Genomic DNA, 12,000 nt, shown 5'->3' with positions numbered 1-12,000 from the left:
TAATAATAATAATAATAATAATAATAATAATAATAATAATAATAATAATGGCACTATTCTGTAAAATTTAAAGATGCCATTGCAAGCAGACTTGACTATAGTATTTTTAAAGGCAAGCAAACTAAATCAAATCACGACCTCTTTAAAAATGACTAAGAATCAATGTGCAATGATTTATGTCCATAATTGATGCTAAGAATCTGAGGAAACATTCGGGTAGCCCTAAAAATCTACTTGCATCGGCTTGTAAGAAATATAAAATGAGGCGGTTATAGTACAGATTATATGATTGAATATCATTCAGTATTTCAGATGTCTAATGTTAGACCGAGACCTAACTAAATAAAAGAATCAGGGTCGTCACCTAAGGATCATGGATCCAGGGTGGGGCATCAAAGCCCAACGACCTCAGGGGATGACGTCAAAGCAAAGTGGGACCAGCAATGAGAGGCTGCCATCAGTGGAAATGGCATAGCGTGTCGCCGTGGATGCACGAGATGATGGATCTGGCTCTAGCCCTAACACACACATGAGAAAATATCATGACCCTTCTTCTGTTCTGGCCTGAGACCGCCACGAAGACTTCCTGCATACGCCGTCGCCACCGTCTTTGAGACATTCCAGAGTGACCCTTTCCAGAGATAGTACTGACAAACCTCCCTTAGGAAATATCCCAACGTGTCCCGTGAGACCTTGACCATCCCCCGTCTACACCAATGTCACCCATCGGCTCCCACCGTCGTACCCCTTCCCGATCCGCCATCTATGCCAGGTTCTCCTCTCCTGCCCGTAACAAAGAGTACATCATAACACCGCCAAAGCTTCCGCTCCCGCCTATACGACCCTACTCACTTCTTCAAGAAATTAGTGTCGTTGTAGTGGTTGAGAAAATTTAGGTTAAAAATGGATGGATGATACTTCAGACTACTTCGGGAAGATTAATAGGTGGATCGAATTTGTTGCCAAACGTAAAAACAAAATTCCAGATAGGAAAAGTTTTTAAAAGCAATTTTGTGTAAACACATTAAACCTTGACCAAACTAACATTTTACCAGTTATTCAGCGTTACATTTTAAGAGTGATAGTAACTGAATACACGAATTACCCCGCATCTCTTCATATCCTTGTCTTAAAGTCACGATAAACTACCTAGCCGAGTATTGTCATCTATCCTTTATCACTCTTTTCCCAACATTTATGTATCCACTGGTTTCATATTTTGGCATGTATTACTAGAAAATATACTTAAATTAAGTAAATAATTTTTTCTAATGGTGGCAAAACTACTTGGGGCCTGCGTGTGTGGTCAAATTATTAAAGTAACACAGTTCTCGTGAACCCATTGGAAGGGGGTCATATAAATTCAGATTTGTTTTCAAAATTAGTGTCCGTATTGGGTTTTGTAGTTCAGCCTCGAGTAAATGATATGGTAAGAAAAATCGCTCAATGAGGTGTTTAGTTTTTCAATGACTGTGTCTAACCCAACTGATCTCAAAGAATTTTTCAAGTTTGACGTAAGGCCCCTTATCCTGATAACTCTGCTCTAGTTCAGCAGAGTAAGCACATTGAATGCACCAATACATTTGCATTTCCAGAGGCAGATATTTATATAGTTCTTACCAGCCTACCAATAGTTAAATCCGATTAATATCAAAATAGTAATTCAAAATTACTGGATCAAGATTTTAATAAATGGATCACCATCAAAGACTATTGTAAAGAAATTATATGCACACAGATTTTATGGTAGCCTTCAGTTTTTTCAACATACTGCTCGGGTTGCATACATCACACAGAATTTATTCAGGCAACGCCAATACACAATGATTATCAACCCTACGTCCGAAGGATATGACCAAGTAACTTGAAATTCTTAAATCAGGAGGCAATTAAAAAATTATCAGTTGTACGTTTTCATTAGAAATCATTCACCAATGATAAACTAATTTTTCATTATTTGAAGCTTTGCTTTGTTTGAATTAAGCACACATTCTCCACAAATGGAGAAGTAAAGTTGTAGGGAAATTCATCGCAGAACTGCTCCAGGAATTCAACGTTTCTAATCATGAATGAGGTGAAAGAAAATGATAGTCATGGATATATAAAGACAAATAGACACGTCAACATGAGAGGAAAGGACGTTACACCAATAAATAGTGAGCTCTCCTCCATATGTATATTATGTAAATGAGTGCACATGTGCTTTTCTGAATACATGTAGGAGGTGTTCCCTAATTAGTAAGACAGTAAGACGTCTATTTAGTTGAGTCGAGATCTATCCCGTGCGAATCATTAGATGTGTTGTCCTTCTCCTAAATGGTTTTGGTGATTTCCTAATGATTCCCAGGCCGTGTATTTTCACAACGTTGGGAGGTGGTAATTATTTCTACAGAGAGAGAGAGAGAGAGAGAGAGAGAGAGAGAGAGAGAGAGAGAGAGAGAGAGAGAGAGAGATTCGTGAATGCAAAAAGAAAAAAAATACGAAAGAATATGATACCAAATGAACATGAAAGAGAAAGGTTCAAAAGACCAACGAAGAAAAGTCGAAAGGACCAGAGACAGATTAAATTCGAATGAACTAGATACGAACAAAGGAGAGAGAACTTAAAAGAGAAGAAAAAAGGTGAGAGAGAGAGAGAGAGAGAGAGAGAGAGAGAGAGAGAGAGAGAGAGAGAGAGAGAGAGAGAGAGAGAAGCTAAATCAACAAAATCCTAATCCTTGAAGAGCACATAAAAGAGCTAATTAAGAATCGGAAAAGGGGGGGGGGGGTTGAGATGGTTGGGGTCAAGAAAGGGAGCGAGTACCTCAAGGGTTTGATTATTTGCACGGACAAAGGAAAACACGATGGATATGATGCCAATGAATAAAATAAAATGATGAAGAGAAAGTTAAGAAGTGCAAGTATCAAAGACTTTCTTTACGACCTTTCTTTTCGAAGGGAGATAAAGGAGAAAAAATACCTTATCACTAACTCATCTTTAGGTGCGGTGGATAGATCGTAAACCCATAAAGCATGTCACCTGACCTGGTCAGACCACACTCCGGACGCTCCCAGGATTCTCTTAGGCCTAAGGGCCTCAGCAACGTCCACACAGCTGCCTACAACACCCTCCTCCAGTTCTCTTGTCCCATCGTACTCCCCTCAGGTCCCTGATACCGGCAAACCCAAACCCCTACCCCCACCAACGTACCTCCTCTTCCTTCTCCGTCCTCTTGCCTCCTCACAGAAGACATTATGGGAAAACAACTACGAGAAATCCTAGGTTAAGTCTTCACTGCTCGCTCTCTCTCTCTCTCTCTCTCTCTCTCTCTCTCTCTCTCTCTCTCTTTCGGAAGCGCAAACATCGTGCTTATATTAGGCGTTAGTTATAAGAATTTCCTACTTTTGGTAGATTAAGGGATTTTCAACTAACCTTTTACAAAGCAATTATTCTTTAAGAAACTATTGCTACTTAAGTGACATTATAATTGCCATTTGCGAAAATGTTTGGTTTAAAATTTCTAACAACAGAAAATACATTTAGAACATCAGGCAAAAATGAGAGAAAAATCACTCATCTTTCTTCAGGCAAGCTTGCATTTCAGCTGTATGGAGACGTCTTACTACTCAAAAGAGAACTCAAATTTTGATTTTCCGTCGCATCACAGCGGTGTTTTGAAAAATTCCAAACCAAGAATTAGGTACCTATATACCTGCGGTCATATATTTGTTGAATGTTGTTTAGTACAGGATTGACTTATTGAGAAAAACTGAGCAAAACAAAGTACAAACATGGAACCGTTACACACATTCTACAAGCTCCGTCTTGGTCCCAATATGTGTCAGCTGCAGCGGTTGTTGCGAAGTATGTTGGTCATGCTACATCGCATGTTTCAAATATGAGGCCGACTTCCGGAGCATGAAATCTGAAAGACTTCTCGTCGGGTTTTAAATGAAAAACATTCATAGACTGCCTCTACATCCTCTGCGTCATATAAATGGAATCCTGCCCATTTCCGCTGCCTATCGGTCAGCAGGAGGTAATGTTTGAGTCATGAGTCCAGAACGCTGGAATTCGCTCCACCGCGAGATGCCGTGTAGATCAGGAAATGGAAATGGTCTCCGATATCTTCATGGAAATGATAACTGTTAGACTTTGAAACATGGCCAATATTTCCCTGTAAAGATGAATAATCTATAATGATATTCTATAAAACTTAAATAGGCTTTATGTTGAAGAAAGTTTCGGTAAAACGAACTAAAGAGTTCGGGACTTTCATGCAATTCTCGAAATTAACAAATAATAATTACATTACACTTGAGAATCAACAATTTCTTTCATGATGACAAATATACGCGAAGGGTGAATGAACCTAGAGCACATATACAGCAACAGTTTTATTTAGCAGAATATCGCTCTATCAAAAGCCTGAAAACCACTGTAAATTCCTTATTATTATTATTATTATTATTATTATTATTATTATTATTATTATTATTATTATTATTATTATTATTATTATTTAGGGGGAAATGAAATGCCCTGATATTTGGAGAAGAGACTGCACTGATTTGAGTTTAGAAATTGTTGGGGAAGATGTGAAAGTGGTTGTGAAAGGAAAAGGTGATTGAAGGTTATGATGTACATGAAGACAGCCACTAAGATGGAATAATGAATGATAGAAAGAATGGTGGAAGAATGGAAGCTGTCTACTTATTGAGAACATTGAAAAGAAAAAAGGAAGAGATAAACGAAAGCTAAAAAAAAAAAGGAAGAAATGTGATTCAACCAAACAAGTTACGACAGGCCGGTATTGTGAACTCTGTTAAGAGTGTGGGGGAGAGGAAGAGAGAAAAGCTGGAATGTATGGAGGGATGGATGACTAAGATGACTCATTTAAGGGAGCCATGTGTGGTTGCCAAAAAAAAAAAAAAAATGTGAATGCTTCAAAAGTTGTAGGAACAGAGATTAGTGAGATGCGAGAAAGGTGTGAAAAGGTGGTGTATAATCCGATTGGCATGAGAAAGGAAAAACGAGTCTGGAATATCTTGGGTCGACAGGATGGCAGAAGAACAAGAACAGGAAGTACCTTGATATTAAGGAACGAGATTACAAGAATAGTGTACGTGAATGGCGCAGCTTGAGTCAATGGGTGGACGTGCTAATGAGGAAGAGCTTCCGGGTTATGTACCTGAAGGTTCCGATTCTCATACACAGGATGTGCTTCTCTCCTTTATCCTCCCTGGAATTACATTCTATTCTTGAGAGTAACATAACATGCGTGTATTCTGGACATGCCCGATTTAACACACGGTGCCTTTCTTGACCTATGCAGTACATTAGGTACTTGATCGTTAGAAGGCTGTGGTGGTTGAAGCCACGGTTAAAATGAAGTGCTGGCAGCTTGATCCAGAAAAGAATTGATAAGAATCAGAGGCTAACAACTTCTGCTGTCACCCCTTTTAAGGATATATATATATATATATATATATATATATATATATATATATATATATATATATATATATATATATATATATATATATATATATACTGTATATGAATGTATATATATACATATACATGTATATCTACATATATATGTATATATATAAATATATATATATATATACATATATATGTATATATACATATATATATATATATATATATATATATATATATATATATATATATATATATATATATATATATATAAAGAGAGAGAGAGAGAGAGAGAGAGAGAGAGAGAGAGAGAGAGAGAGAGAGAGAGAGAGAGAGAGAGAGAGAGATTAATGTCCACGAAGTTTATTCGTGTATGAAATACGTAAATATAACATTCAACTAAGACATATGTTGTCTTTATAAAGTTGATCTTAGTCACTGATAACAGCAAATTGGTAACCTTTCATTACTATAAGAGTTGAATGAACAAAATACTAAACATGAAAAAGGAACTGGCCATGGAACCTTTCACAATGGAGAAGAGCCTTTTTTGGATTTTATGGTAAGTCATAAAGAAACTGAGGTCTAACCACCAAAGCAGATTTGGTGATTTTAACTCAATTTAGAAGATTCAGTTTAGATACATAAGGAGTTACTAAAATTAATATGGATTGGCCAGTATATCAATCTCGTTTTCAGACTAGAATTACAGTGCAAATATTTTGTGGTTGAAATGAAAAACTTTACTGTTGATTTCAATAATCTATATAAAATTGACTTCTGAGCAAGTCAGGAGTCATCAGAATTCTAAAGAAGCGATCTGTATTAACAACCTTCATTAGTCTGATGGGTAAGTGTTGTCAGATATGTAAACCAGAGGTATTCCGTGACAGTAATGTCTATAAAACGATAAGCTATTACCTTTATTATCACAATTATTCCAGTAAAATAGAAAGAATCAGTTTCTCAAAGAACATGTATTGTCCCTAACTACAAAAAAGTAAAGTAATATTACAATTATGAAAACATAAGATAGTTTTGCCTGCAGTTTCCCGTATATTTTTGAAGAAATAAATTCTAATGACATGAAGTTACACTACTGTGTACAAAAATAGGTAACCAAGTCCTTATTCTATAGTACAAGCTAGTGCCCCTAGGTCAGGAGTGATGCAATCTTTTGCAAATAATAGCGTAACCTGTGTCGAGTTGTAATCTATATTTGACCTATGCAAATCTTTACCAACCTAGATTAGTCCAAGCAACCTTCGCCAACTGAGAGTGAAAGGAAAGCTAATGAAGTTGAAGTCACTACTGGGCATAGGCACTTCTAGCACTATGACGCAACAACCTGATTAGTAATGAAATACAATAAGTGTAACAGAATAATGACGGATAGAATGTAACCATTCCAGAATAATTAATCGTTAGTTTTTAATAACACCGTCGTTTTGTAGTGTATCGCAGAAGATCGGAATATGCAAAACCTGTCTGGCAAATATTCCCAGGAGGGAGAGGCAGGGGGCCATGTATGAACCGCTCAAAAGAAGACTGATGAACGTCACGCAAAACAAAAAGGAAAGGAAAACTCCACTTGCAAAGAAGGCCATGCCTCTCCTCAGACGTTCCCTCAAGGCAAATGGGGCCCCATAACGGTCCATGGGATTTCAGCTTTGCTTCTCAACAATTGGAATGAGATGGGACACACAAAGAAATATGGACATCTGGCTTGATTTGAATACACACAGACACACACACACACACACACACATATATATACACACACACACACACACACATATATATATATATATATATATATATATATATATATATATATATATATATATATATATATATATATATGTGTGTGTGTGTGTGTGTGTGTGTGTATTAAGAAAAGAAACACAAACCTTAAATGCAACTCTTTGCAGTTATCGACAGAGAACAAACAACAGGATATCGAAGGAAATATAAAACTTTTATCTCTTTAAAATTCAGATGTTCTCCATTCAAACAAACTCTTAAAGTTCCAAGATATACAAACATTTCGCATTTCCTTGCGATTAATATGGGAAACAAGGTACATATATAGATTTTGATGAGAAACTACCGAGGTAATCATATATATATATATATATATATATGTGTGTGTGTATATATATATATATATATATATATATATATATGTGTGTGTGTGTGTATAATATATATATATATATATATATATATATATATATATATATATATATATATATATATATATATATATATATATATATATATATATATATATATGTATGAGATCATGATGAATGGTAGATAGAGATGATTCGGGCATGCTCTTCGCACTCCCCAAGAGAGATTAGTTTACCAAACGTCCAGGCACTAGATGTGTTGGAAGACTCAGACCTACATGGCTGAGGACTATGAAGCGCGAAGTAGATGGTGAATGGCGAAGTATTGAATTAAAAGCTCAAGATTGAGACGACTGGCAAAATCTAACCAAGGCCCTTTGCGTAATAAGGCGTAGAAGATTATATATATATATATATATATATATATATATATATATATATATATATATATATATATATATATATATATATATATATATATATATATATATATATATATATTCATATATATATATATATATATATATATATATATATATATATATATATATATATATATATATATATATATACATATACTGTATATATATGAGAGAGGTACGATCATTCGAATTTGCCAAAAATAAGACATCAGTGGAAGAGGGTGGGGGTCAATGTTTCCAACTTTACCTGAATGCATCCTTAGTAGTACAACAAACTCAGTCGGGACACAAAACAAACAAATTGGAAGTTTTTGAGGTTTGATTGATTTGGGGTTTTCTGGCATCCTAACATCTAAGGTTTTGAGGAGTAAACATTAGTTAAAGAACAGAGTTTTAAGAAAAAACCTATGCAAACAAAAATGATTTAGAGTCCCGCCATGTAAGAAGCAATATTGCGGATGCTTTTTATATAGTGACAATGACAATACAGTTCATAATTTTTTTTTAATGGCTGAGGATGTCCAGGGCTACGAAATTTACAAAAGTGGTGGTTTTAAAACTTTCTGTCAAATGATGGATGGGAACATCAACATTTCCTGCGGACATTCGTATCAGCTAAAGGCAATCCATGTGACACAATAGAATTGAATAGAGGCCTCTGCGTTATGCTTCACAAATGAAACGGACGATTACGTACAATAATGTGAACATAAAATCTTTAGCAACTCAAAAGCATGGACACAGACACTTGTGTTTATATATATATATATATATATATATATATATATATAATATATATATATATATATATATATATATATATATATATATATATATATATATATATATATATATATATATATATATATATATATATATATATATATATATATATATATATATTAATTTAGGTAAAAGAACACCAAGCAAATCAAATTTTCCCCTTTCTTGGCAGCTGGAGAAAAAACTATAAGATATAGATCGAAATCTTGATACTATGTAAATGCACACAAGCAATAACATTTACCATACCACCCATAATCACAATATAATATTAAGCTTCAATGCAAGTTCCTAATCATAACTGTACACTATTCTGTTCACAGAATAGTGTAAAAAAAACTTTCTCGTAAGTTTCTCAGGTCTTCGGTATTATTTGAAGATTCACATAAAAAAAAATTATTATGGAAATATTAAGCAACCTAATCCTACGAATAGACCTTCACATTTAACAGGGATCCCATTTAATAGATTTACTATTCTTTTGTCTGCAGTGATCCCGTTAAAAACGTTTCCTCTTTTTTTTTTTTTTTTTTTTTTTTTTTTTTTTTTTTTTTTGTCTATTTTTTATGGTTTTTTCGTCTTCAACAAAAGGTATCCAAATTTAGTTATTTCTCAAAAAATATGAACAAAATAAATTTCTACTTACCTTTTGAGGATACGTAATGGCACGTGATCACCACGGATGTGTCAAATCTATAAAGGGAGAATATATCAATTACTCGTCTTTTACAATAATATTAATAATGAAAATAAAGATAATGTTAGTCATTTAGTAACGGAGATGACACTAAGGGGTTTGTTGCCTGCAAGTTGTAAAATCTCAAGAATCCACATTCAGTACAAAAGCAGCACAACAGAAAATTTCAACATACTGGACGTCTCTGGCTTAATTAAAATGCAGTACAGCATTCAGAGACCTTGGCCTAGAGAACGTGTACGCCTAATTCCACGCAGAGTTAACGACTACAGTACTTTAGGTTATGGGAGAGGGCAATCTTTTAGTCAATCCAATTATAGAGCCAGTCACGCGGCCATCGTAAATTTTGAAATTTGTTTTGGGAATGAAAAGGGAATTAAGACAATGACTTCTGCGACCTGATATTAAAATCGGAACAGAAATCCACAGCAAGCACCTCGCTGCGTATTATATTTTTTTCTGTTTATTGTGTCCAAAATAGACATACCAAGCTTCATAACTGTTCTGTATAACTTTGTTACTGATCATCTGTGACCTAATTTATGTACCAATTAAAATTCCAAAAAGAATTTGTCAAGACCTCAGTAGAGTTAACATGTTTGCTGAATTTCAAGTTGATGTGCACAGTGTTGTGCAGTTCCAAAGATGATTAAAGGTTTGAAAACAGCCGAACTGGCCATCCATTCACATGGCCAATTAAAATTTCCAGACATGCAAATGGAGCGAATGGCTTAGGCCTTTGGGCATTCATCTGAATAATTTAGAAGCTATTACTCTGAACCTTAACACAAGATATAAGATGGCTGCCATTTGCCTCCCTTGAAAGACCATATCCGTATATTGGTGAGTTTTTTATTAGACGTATGTTAATTCTTCCAAGAGTTACAGTTTTTTTTTCTGTGGAACACAAATAACAATAAAAAAAGAAACTACAATATAACGATGGGTGTACTGGCGCAGAAATTCTAAACATATTTTGTTATCAATGATACAAAACATGATAATCCGAGCAGTATTTTGCAATGATAAATACTGCCTTGTTCGAACTTATGACATTTCTATCTTATCTATGAGTAGCTTTCTTAAAAAGGTGACTTAGGTTCTATGTCAATAATTAGTCGACAAAACTTTACATTGAATTACTTTCTCAACTCTAAAACTAGGTGAGATGGCAGACTTTACCTAAGTTAGGACCCATGATGATTTTGTACTCGGAGTAAAACGGATAAACCACTTACATAATACTACTTTGTAGAAAGGAATTCAGAGGGAGAAAGGTATGAGGTATCAAAGGCTTTTGTGGATCAGTCGAAGATAAGCACGCTAACCAATCAGGAGAGAGAAGGAAGGAGAGAGATCATTCAATGGAAACCGAGCGCTGATTTGTTAGGTTGCCCGTTTATGTAACCATGACTAAGGAGGACTCCGAGGTAAAAGCAGTGGTTTATTGCCGAAAAGGGAGATGTGGGGGCAGGGGGAGGGATGAGGGTCTAGGGTGGCATAGAGTTGTAGGCCGTAGACATCTTTTCAAGGATTATTTATGCCTAAAGCGAGTGATCCTTGTTTATTGGAAAGGGAAGTAAGTTGAGCCCCAGGCTATTTTGTAACACATGGTAGGGATGCATCACTAAGGATAAGATTTAGTCTAACGAAATATCACTTTTGGGACGATCACAGAAGGAAACAAATATGCAAAAATAATTAAGAAAATATTACTACTTAGTGTATGCGATGTACTTTCTTTAGTTGAATCGCAGAAATGGTTTTAATATTCAACCTAGTGTTGCTACTACCAGGGTCATTCAGCTCTAAAATCTCTAACTTTTTTAATTATCATTTCATAAGGTATCTCCTTATGAAATGATAATTAAAAAAGCAATTAAATATCATCTAACTTGAAAGTTTACACACTTCTCTGGAAAAGAAAGTCATGGGAAATTAATGTAAAAGAAAACAGAAAGAAAACACACGAGTTTCTTGTTTCTCTTAGTCATGAACTACAGTAATCAACTGATACCGTACTGTCTACAAACATTAAACCCTTCTCTATTCATAAACAAACTCTTTCCATCTCCTAAAACCTGCACATATATCTGCCATTTTATGACCTATCTCTTTATTACTTTCATAAAAAATATTAAAAGGATATTGCAATAAATGGCTTTACATAAAATCCACTTTCCACCAAAAAATTTAAGGCAAATTCTACTTTCATAATAAAACCCCTTAACCAGACCCAGAAAAATACTTGGGGTATCATATATCCTCAACAATAACTTCTTCAAGCATATCACGCTTTTTTTCTGGGCCCATTTTTTGAGAATCTTTTCCCAGAACTATTCTGTAAAACAAACTTGATGAACTCACCCTACTCCTTGTCTAATTCTATATTGATCTCACCTTATTCAATACATTTTCCAAGCAATAAAAACTGTAATTTTCATTGGAATACTTTCCTTATTCAGGCATAACTTACACACTCTAGTAAATCATTTCATTTTAATATCACCATCCTCCTGCTGCATATCAAACGAAGTA

General features: G+C 34.8%; 1 protein-coding gene across 2 annotated transcripts in view; it reads right to left on the bottom strand.

The window, feature by feature from the left end:
* The window catches only part of LOC137645786 (innexin inx2-like), an 89,935-nt gene that overhangs the window by 27,369 nt on the left and 50,566 nt on the right, over positions 1–12,000 (bottom strand). For both annotated transcript variants that reach the window (XM_068378716.1, XM_068378714.1), the window contains one exon: positions 9,412–9,458. The gene's annotated coding sequence lies outside the window, so the exon portion shown is untranslated. The remainder of the gene's footprint in view (positions 1–9,411; positions 9,459–12,000) is intronic.

Source organism: Palaemon carinicauda, chromosome 8 (genome assembly GCF_036898095.1).
Source record: "Palaemon carinicauda isolate YSFRI2023 chromosome 8, ASM3689809v2, whole genome shotgun sequence".
In the NCBI taxonomy this organism is placed as follows: Eukaryota; Metazoa; Arthropoda; class Malacostraca; order Decapoda; family Palaemonidae; genus Palaemon; species Palaemon carinicauda.
The sequence above is the reverse complement of the archived record's forward strand: the minus strand, read 5'-3'. Positions and strand labels throughout refer to the sequence as shown.